This window comes from Musca vetustissima, unplaced genomic scaffold, assembly GCF_032173495.1.
Source record: "Musca vetustissima isolate MV318-11 ecotype Yass unplaced genomic scaffold, APGP_CSIRO_Mvet_v1 utg20272, whole genome shotgun sequence".
In the NCBI taxonomy this organism is placed as follows: Eukaryota; Metazoa; Arthropoda; class Insecta; order Diptera; family Muscidae; genus Musca; species Musca vetustissima.
This window is the reverse complement of record NW_026878293.1, coordinates 32,328-43,497: the sequence shown is the minus strand read 5'-3', so window position 1 is coordinate 43,497 and position 11,170 is coordinate 32,328. Positions and strand designations below refer to the sequence as shown.

Here is an 11,170-nt window from a genome sequence, read left to right as displayed (position 1 = left end):
CATTTAGTACACATAAATACGGATTTCCCAAACTACAATGAGTTTGTAACGCCGTCCTAAACCCACCTTTTAGTATACCGATCATATCGTATTTATACATTTATGTCCATTCGTCCGTCTGTGCATTATGATATGTAAACACGATACAGGCCACAATTATAGACCAATCTTCACGAACTTTTGCATGTAGGATGGATTCTGGCCAATGAAGACCCCTATTGTTTTTGGTAAAAAACGGTTAACATTTGGGAGATGCTTATGTATTCAGATATTATTTAGTAACCCATTACCACACTAGAGAGCAAAAATATAGCGCTGATCGCTTTGAAATTTTCCATGAGGATCCAGATATGGTGAGGACAATGCCTATAATTTTCGGTGATGATCAGATAATAGTTTTTGGGATGAAGTGGACCGAAAACTTAATTTTTTGTGTTTTTTTCGAGTAGATCTGTAGGTCACAATTGAAAGACGAACATCAGAACACATTCCAGGGTGAAGGAATCTGGGCAGTTAATTATTAGTGATATTCAGAAAATATGTCAGTGTAAGGAAGATATACTGTTGACCTCTAATCGGGTAAGAGGTTGCAAATATGATGAAATATTGCCCTGACTCGGAATAAAGATCCGCAGGAACTTAGAGTTTCGTGGCAGTTGCGTAGGGTATCGTATGGTCGGCCCCGTCCGACTACACTGCCCCGCTCACTGGAGCATGGATTTTTTTTTTAAATTTTTTCTACAGAAATACAAGAATACTGAACATGAATTTGGACTCTTACAAATCTCTTTAAATCGACGGACATTTGAAAATGGAACTATTTTCTTTACTGCTCCATGATTTGACGAATTAGTCAACAATATATGTATAATAAACTATCTTTATATTTCTATATTAATAAATATGTGATCCTCCATGGGTATCCCACTTCTTTCAAATTGTTTCTGTGGTGCGAAATTTTAAAGATCAAAGATGTCTGTCTTTTTAATTTCGGGGGAAAATGAGCTTATATTTCAATTCTTGAAATATTAATTCAATTCACACCATCTATGTCAGGACTTCCTAAATTCCACTTCTAATGTAATTTTATAAAAAAATAGATTTAAACCAGGCATGCTTACCCATATACGCTACCGTAACAAAGGGTCGATTGGTAAACATATTTTCTCTTTCTTTCTCTTTACGTTAGTCGTTTTTAATGGCGAATTCTCAGTTACGCTCGTACACACTTGCTCTCAATTTAATTTTGCCCAACACTGATTTAAACCAGACTTGAACAGAATTAAATTGAGAGTAAGTGTGTGCGAGCGTAATTGAGAGTAAATCAGGCATGCTTACCCATATACACTACCGTAACTGAGGGTCGATGGGTAAACACATTTTCTGTTTCTTTCTCATTACGTCAGTCGTTTTTAATGGTGAATTCTCTGTTACGCTCGCACACACTTGCTCTCAATTTAATCTTGCCCAACACTGCTTTAAGCGCATTTTTCTCTAAACATTTTTTTGCGAATGGCGGGCACGATAACTCAAAAACTAATAACCCAATCGATTTCAAATTTTTACACGTTTCTCTGTGAGTGTATAGCTATCGTATGAACTAGGATAACGCCAATCGGTGAAGATCTTCCTTATTTTTTAACTTTGGTTTTGGTAAAAAATTGGCGATTTTCCAAAAATATTTTTTCAAAGGTCTGCCATTTTGTTAATTTTAGAGCGAAGTCAAAAATCCTAGTTCATACAAGGAGTTATCATGCCCGTCATCAAAAATAAGGACTTTTCTTTAATTACAGAAAACAACAACAAAACAACAACAAAAATTTTTTGTAAATTATTTTTCTTCTATTTTAAATCTTCAATTATATATGTGTAAAGTTACAAACCTTAAAAAGCATTGGTATTGATTTACCAGCCCATTGAAAATCTTGAAAAATTAAAATCGGGAATGGGGGGGGGGGGGGGGGGTTCGTTTAAACTTCCATTAATAAACACGAAATTCTATATTCGTCTGAATGCAATAATAATTTCATATTTATATACTTTTTATATTTTTATTTATAACAAATATATTAATATTATATTTAACAACATTTAAACTATATTATTTTTACATCGGTTGATGATAAACACCCAGATTTGGTATTCCTTTATTTTCCATTCCCGGATTAGGTATACCTTTGTTATCCAGACCTGGATTGGACATTCCCTTATTTTCGATACCTTTGTTATCTATTCCTTTATTGTCCATTCCATGGTTATACATGCCTTTATTATCCATTCCTTTATTGTCTATTCCTTTATTATCCAGTCCTTGATTGAAAAGGCCCATGTTGTGTAGACCCTTATTGAATAATCCTGCATTATGAAGTCCTTTATTGGGGATACCCAAATTTTCAAAACCTTTATTATCCACACTGTAACCAGCAACAAATGCTATAGCCAAGGCTAAAACAAAAATCTGAAAAAATACATTTTTTATTAAATATATAAATGTTATTACAAAATATTTTGATTTTTTCTTACATATTTCAACATTTTGACGAAGTTTGTAATATTGAATTGATGTCCGTTAGGAATACTTGATTGCAGTTGCCAATCGAATTGATATCAGTTAACAAACTTGTTCACTTATTTATATGAAAATTATAAAACGGTAGCTTTTTGAGATATTGAAATATTTGGATATAAGAACGTCATTGGGTATGTACATTTTAGGATTGAATTCCAAATATAGTTGGGTGTGGTCAATGTATACATTTCTTCAAGTCTGTATTTCTTTTGTTTTTGTTATTTCACATTCCAGAGATGATGATGATGTTTGAGACGTCTGCTACATATTCAGAATATTTAATCAGTTATTAACTCAAAATTATGCAATTACAAAAAAATCAATTTTCTAATTATAAAACAAGTTACCGTAATAATTGTGAAAATCTTTTTATTTATATATATTTTTTTATTATAATAAGACAACTTACAATATATAAATTCCACGCATTGAGTCATTAGAATATTGTAGTATAATTTATGAAAAATTACGCATTGTGTCCTTTGAATATTTGACAAAAATTTGTTATTTAATAAATTTTAGTAAAAAATTCACGCCTTGTGTCCTTTGAATATTGGATAAAAAATCATTAAAAAATCCACGTCTTATGTTCGTTGAATATTGTATAAAAATTCATTAACAAATCCTCACCTTGTCCTTTGAATATTGGATAAAAATTCGTTTAAAAAATCAAAGCCTTTCGTCCTTTGAATATTGAATAAAAATTCATTAGAAAATCCACGCCTTGTGAATATTAGATAAAAATGCATTAAAATCTAAGACTTTTGTCCTTTGAATATTGAATAAAATTTTTAAAAATCCACGCCTTGTGTCCTTTGAATATTGAATAAAAATTCATTAAAAAATCCAAGCCTTGTGTCCTTTGAATATTAAATAAAAATTCATTTAAAAATCCACGCCTTGTGTCCTTTGAATATTGAATAAAAATTCATTAAAAATCCACGCCTTGAGTTCTCGGAATATCCGATAATAATTCATAAAAAAATTCCACGCCTTGTTTTCTTTGAATATTGAATAAAAATTCATCAAAAAATCCACGCCCTGTATCCTTTTAAGGGACCCCCCATTCTCGGGGTCAACAATTTTTTTGATTTAATTCGAATCTACACTAACTCAAGAATGTCCCTACCTAAATTTCATGTGAAAATCCCAAGAACTCTTGAATGGCGGGCACGATAACTCAAAAACTAATAACCCAATCGATTCCCAATTTTTACACGTATCTCTGTGAGTGTATAGCTATCGTATGAACTAGGATAAAGCCAATCGGTGAATATCTTCCTTATTTTTGAACTTGGTTTTTTGTAAAAAATCGGCGATTTTCCAAAAATATTTTTTTAAAGGTCCGCCATTTTGTTATTTTTAGAGCGTTGCCAATACGAGAGTTTATACGAGAGCCAGACATGTACTCTTTGTAACACCGTTGGAATTTTCGGATTCCGATGTTCCAGTGAGGAGTTATCATGCCCGCCATCAAAAATAAGAACTTTTCTTTAATTACAAAAAACAACAACAAAACAATAACAAAAATTTTTTTGTAAATTATTTTTCTTCTCTTTTAAATCTTCAAATATATTACAAACCTTAACAAGCATTGGTATTGATTTACCAGCCCATTGAAAATTTTGAAAAATTAATATCGATAATTGGTGGGGATCCTTAAAAATTCACTTCTTGTATCCTTTGAATATTGGATAAAAATTCATTTTAAACCAGTAAGGAAATTTCAAAAGTCGGTCGGCGCCGACTATATGATACACTTCACCACTTTGGCTGCATAAAAGCGATACTCATATGTACAATATTCTTTATATAGAATAGACATATCATCTTTGGAGGACCAATGAAATGGAATCTAACTAATTTAACTGCCTAAAATTGTAGATATTTGAACTAAAATAAAACAACCCATACAGATACAATCTGAAATCTACCAACAATTTAATGCCAATCATCAAGCAAAGTATGTATAAGATCTATGTATATAAATGGACGACTTTGAGCAACCCTGGCATCCACCATTTGGTATGCTGCGACACTATGCGCTATCCAAAATTTATCTCGACACTAAATTCTAAGTTCGATTTGGTACGTTGTGAACTAATTCGTCCTAAGCGGACAAACTTTAGTTATTTGGTACATCATTTTGATGAAATCGGATGAAATTATATATGGAACCTATATTTAAACTTCAAACGTCTTTAATCCAATACGCTATGCAATATTTCATGTAAAGCGAACAGACATAGGCTCCTCCATTTGCATAAAATCGGACTAAAGTATATATGTGAGCTATATTTAAATTTGAACCGATTTCAACCAAGCTTAGCTTACATCAATCTATACTTAATTCAATACTCTCTGCAAAAGTTTGTCTCAATCGTAACAATATTGGGAGTTTGGTGCAATATTTTATTCTAGACTAAATTTAATACAAGCTACAAAATTTCGTTAGAACATAGACTCCTCGGCGCACCATTTACCTAAAATCGGACAAAGCTATATATGGGAGTTATATCTAAATCTGAACCGATTTCAACCAAACTTGGCATACATCAATCTGGACCTAATTCAGTACTCTGTGAACAATTTTATTTCAATCGGACCAATATTGGGAGTTTGGGGCACCATTTACCTAAAATCGGATAAAGCTATATTTGGGAGCTATATCTAAATCTGAACCGATTTCAACCAAACTTGGCATACATCAATCTAGACCTACTTCAATACTCTGTGCAAAATTGTGTAGCAATCGGACCAACATTGGGAGTTTGGTGTACTATTTACCTAAAATCGGACGATGCTATATATGGGAGCTATATCTAAATCTGAACCGACTTTCCCCAATTTCAATAGGGTTCGTCCTTGGGCCAAATAAATGACATGTACCAAATTTCATCCAAATCGGATCATAAACGCAACCTGTACTTTGTTCACAGAAATACATGGACGGACGGACAGACGGGTATGCATAAATCGACTCAGAAAGTGATTCTATGCATATTTTCAAAAGGAACCATGTATCTATCTCGTTTCCTTTTGCCTATTACAAACATATGCACAAAGTCATAATACCCTGTACCACAGTGTGGTGAAGGGTATAAAAATCCACGCCTTGTGCCCTTTGAATATTTGATAAAAATTCATTAAAAAATCGACGGTTTCCGTCCTTTGAATATCGAAAAAAAAATTATTAAAAAAAAAAAATCCAAAAATCCATCCATTAAAAAATCCACGCCTTGTGTCTTTTAGATATTGGATAATAATATTAAACACATATTTTAATGCTGAAAATTGAATTGAATTTATTAATTTCAAAGTGCTTAAATAATAATTAAAAACAAATAAAAACTTGGAATTATTATAATAATCTTAACAATTTCAATAAACTAGTTGCTCTAATGTTTGTGATCATCATGACCTTTGTGGCTATCATGAGCTTTATGATCATTGTGGCTGTTATGATTATCGTGTACTTGGTGGTTGTCATGACCCTTGTGATCCTCCTGACCTTTATGACCATCATGTCCTTTATGGTCATCATGGGTCTTGTGATCATCATGACCCTTATGAGTGTCATGTCCATTATGATCATCATGACCTTTGTGATCATTATGAGCTTTATGATCATTGTGGGTATTATGATTATCATGTACTTGATGATTGTCATGACCCTTGTGATCTGCCTGACTCTTATGGGCATCATGTCCTTTATGGTCATCATGGGTCTTGTGATCATCATGACCCTTGTGATCATCATGACCCTTGTGATCACCTTGGCCCTTATGATCATCATAACCCTTATGATCATCATGACCCTTGTGATCATCATGAACTTTATGATCAGTATGACCCTTGTGATCATCATGAATTTTATGATCAGTATGACCCTTTTGAACATCATGACCCTTATGCTCATCATGTCCTTTATGAACATTCTGTCCCTTATGATCATCATGTCCTTTATGAACATCCTGACCTTTATGATCATCACGTCCCTTATGATCATCATGTCCCTTATGATCCTCCTGTCCCTTATGATCATCATGGCCTTTGTGGTCATCGTGGGCTTTGTGATCATTATGTTCCTTGTTATCATGATCTTTTTGAACCTCATGACCCTTGTGATCATCATGCGCCTTGTGATCTACATGACCAACATGTTCCTTATGCTCTTCATGGCCATGTTCTTCCTTCGTATGGGGATAAGCAGTCACCAAAGCGACAACAAAACACAAAATAAAAATCTAAAAAAAATAACAAATTAATTCAAAATATCAGAACCATTTCCATTTACAAATAATTCAATACTTACGTATTTAAACATTTCCGAAATGTTTAGGAATTTGTTATTCAAAACTATTCAATTTGAACTGATTTAATTTGACTACTGAATCACTTATTTATATCAAAAATTGAATTCCATAAAACAGTAAGAAGAAGAATACAAAAATGGGCGTTACATTTGTTGGCCCACTTTTTGAAACTTGTTCCGAAATTTGCCCTTTTGTTTGTTTTAATAATTATTGTATATATTTTGGAAACCGGTTTTCGGAAATGCATTACTGGCACATTTTCTGTTAATTGAAAGTTAATTGATAATTATTATCTGGATCAATTATTATTTTGATTTAGATCAAATGAAAAGGAGTAAATATTTATGTCAAAATAAATTGTATTGGAGGTGATATCGGATCCATCTGTAAAGTACATTGAACGGGACACGATTAAAATGAAAATGTAAATGAAATTTCGATTACCTAAAAAATTTTCCACAGAGGTAAGTGAAATATTGACCCTTTAGACCTTCTAGGGAATTTTAATATATTCTGAATAATTTATATAGAATAATATATGAAGAAGACCCGCTGAAGCTATTCTATGGATATACATAGAATAGCTTCAGAATAGAAGATTATATGAAACTCTTACATAAACAGAAGGCCTTCTCAAGTCTTTTATAGATAGAAGACCTTCTAAATCCCTACTATAGATAGAAGGTCTTCTATCCCAGACATTCCACTTCTTAAAGTGGCCAACTTACATAGGAATATCATCAACAGGACTTACAGACTTGTAAGGAGTAGAACGCAAATCTACACGTGGAAAGCTAATTATTTATTAATGGATCCAATTTCTTAGGTCAGCCAACTCTACCGAATTTGTTTCATTTAACAATTAATAAATTGGAGCGACTGTAACTGGTTTATTGAAAATCAAAATTACCATATATTTATTTACACACACACACACATACATAATTGTCAATAATATTTAATCGAAGATTTCGATTTTTTATATATATTTAAAGGACTAACTTAACTTTTAAAAATATTTTTTGAGGACTTCGGACAGGCGTGGATTTTTTCAAAATATTTTATCTCCGACCTACATAAGACGTTGATTTTTATACCCTACACAAATATGATGTCAGGGTATTATAGCTTTGTGCAGTTCCAAGAGTTTGTAACGCCGCGAAATATTGGTCCAAAACCCACCATTAAGTATACCGATCGTCATATCTCGACTAGCTGAGTCGATCTAGACATGTGTGTCCGTCCGTCTGTCCATGGGTTCTGGCCAATGAAGACCCCCATTGTTTTTGGTAAAGATCGGGAAATATGGACGAACAACTTTTTTCTTGTCGCTCCGGAGGCCGCAATTATGGCCCAAACATCGGGAAATTTTACTGTTATGGTAAGATAATGATTTTTTTCGAGTCGATCTACACAATTGAGTCGGCCACAATTGAAAGCCGAACATCACAACACAAGCCACGGTGAAGGGAATTTGAAAAAGTAATTAGAAAGGCTGTACTGAATATTAGCAATAATTGTTGACCTCTAGTCGGTTAAGAGGGTGCAACTATCACGAAATATTGCTCAGGCTCTGAATAAAAATCCGCAGAAAGTTAGAGTTCCGTGTTAGTTTTGTAGGGTATCGTATGATCGGCCCCGTCCGACTATTCTGCACCACTCACTAATTTTAAAATATTTTCTCGATTTTTTTAAAAATATTTTTTTTCTTGAACCTACATAAGGCGTGGATTTTTTAACAATATGTTTGAGGACCTAAGGCAGGCATGGATTTTTATACCCTTCACCACACTGTGGTACAGGGTATTATGTCTTTGTGCACATGTTTGTAACAGACAAAAGGAAACGAGATAGATCCATAGTTTCTATTGAGAATATGCATAGAATCACTTTATGAGTCGATTTACGCATGTCCGTCCGTCCGTTGATGTTAAATTGTAAACAAAGTACAGGTCGCATTTATGATCCGATTTTGATGAAATTTGGCACAAATCACATATTTTGGCCAAGGACGAACCCTATTGAAATTGGGAAAAATCGGTTCAGATTTAGATGTAGCTCCCATATATATTTTCGTCCGATCTTATATAAATGGTGCGCCAAAGTCCCAATATATCTTTCGATTTCCACGAAATTTGGCATATCGTACTGAATTGAGCCTAGCGTGATGTCTGATAAGTTCCATGGAATTCGATCTGGATTTAGATATAACTCCCATATATAGTTTCGTCCGATCTTATGTAAATGGTGAGCCCAGTGTGATATCTGACAAGTTTCGTGAAAATCGGTCCAGATTTAGATATAGCTCCCATATATATTTTCGTCCGATTTAATGTAAATGGTGCACCAAAGTTCCTATATATCTTTCAATTTCCACGAAATTTGTCATATCGTACTGAATTGAGCCTAGAGTGATGTCTGATAAGTTCCATGGAAATCGGTCCGGATTTAGATACAACTCCCATATATAGTTTCGTCCGATCTTATGTAAATGGTGCACCAAAGTCCCTATATATCTTTAGATTTTCCCGAAATTTAACATATGGTACTGAATTGAGCCCAGTGTGATGTCTGCCAAGTTTCGTGAAAATCGGTCCAGATTTAGATGTAGCTCCCATATATATTTTCGTCCGATTTAATGTAAATGGTGTGCCAAAGTCCTCATATATCTTTCGATTTGCACGAAATTTGGCATATCGCACTGAATTGAACCTGGACTGATGTTTGTCAAGTTTCGTGAAAATCGATCCAGATCCACATTTAGATATAGCTCGCATATATATTTTTCTCCTATTTAATGTAAATGGTGCACCATTCCTATATTTCATTCGATTTGCATGAATGTCGATTTGCAAGTGATGTCTGATAATTTTCGTGAAAATCGGCCCATATTTAGATATAACTCCCATATATATTTTCGACCGATTTAATGTAAATGGTGCATCAAAGTCCCTATATATCTTTCGATTTCCACGAAATTCGGCATAGCGTACTGAATTGAGCCTGGAATGATGTCTGATAAGTTTCGTGAAAATCGGTCCAGATTTAGCTTCCATATATATTTTCGTCCGATTTAATGTAAATGGTGTGCCAAAGTCCCTATATATCTGTCAATTTTCACGAAATTCGGCATAGCGTATTTAATACAGTCTAAAATGATGAGTGGTAAGTTTCGAGAAAATCGATTCAGATTTAGTTATAGCTTCCATATATAGTTGTGTCCGATTTAATGTAAGTGATGTACCAAAGTCCCTATCCGACTTTACTACTTTCCTAATGGATTTAAAAAAAAAAATTCAGTGAAAATTCTCAAATTTTCCTCTCTTTTCTCTGTTTGCTCTCTTAATATATTTTGTTTTCTCTTTCAACAATTCTGAAAGGAATTAGATGTTCTCTTCATTTGCTTGGGCGCCACAAAATGCATATCGGAAATATTATAAACATTTTAATGAAAAACTTAAGCCCCTTTAAAACATTCCTGGGGTCTGATTTTCGTTGTTGTTCTCCTCACTTATCATCTGGTGAGAAAAATAAACAAATCCATTTTCACACTCTTCCTCTTGCCAGTGTTAATTTTCGAACAAAATTTCGAATTTCACATTCAAAGAGATTATGGCCAGCAAAAATTTTCCCACAAAAAGAAAATTCAGTCTGTTTGAGATTTCCCTGCGGTTCGGTATGAAAAACGAAAATTCTCGGCATACAACGGTGGTGGCTGCGGACGACGAAGTACTACGCATTCATGAGTGTGCCTGAAATTGCATTTTAAAAATAGCCCGTTTGCTAGTTTAACGGCAAAAATCTGCTTCGTTCTAATTTTGATTGACGACGGTATTGTTGTGAACGGAACAAGTGTGTAATGAAAAAACTAATTTTCAAAATTATTAAAGCTAATTATGAAATAAAGTTTACAAGCCACGATTTTAAAACGCCATTAGTTTTCAGTTTTTTTTTCAAAGATCATTCATAATTTGTTTTTGTGGTGAAGAATTTTATATAAGAATTTTGTTAGCCTCACAGAAGAAGAAGACGACGAAAAAAAAACGGAAAGCAAATAAAGAGAAAAATCAAAATATACAAAAAGGCAAATAGCTGAACAAAAATATGTACATGTTTTTTTTTGTGGTATCCAAGTGAAAAAAAAATTGAAATAAAAAAAAAACAAGTGGACACCAGACAGATAACTGAATATTTTGTGTATTTATTTTCGCATTTGACGACCAACACGGGGAAGACGACGGCTACGATCCCGATGATGATCATAATAATAACAACAATAAATATA

The 11,170-nt window shown here is 33.3% G+C and overlaps 1 long non-coding RNA gene across 1 annotated transcript; it reads right to left on the bottom strand.

Annotated features, from left to right (window-relative positions):
• Nucleotides 1–6,280: 6,280 nt before the first annotated feature.
• On the bottom strand, nt 6,281–6,726 carry LOC133323099 (uncharacterized). Its single transcript, XR_009754066.1, has 2 exons — nt 6,682–6,726; nt 6,281–6,594 (listed from the first exon to the last, which is right to left on the bottom strand). It is a non-coding gene; the product is annotated as an uncharacterized LOC133323099 (long non-coding RNA).
• Nucleotides 6,727–11,170: the final 4,444 nt, after the last annotated feature.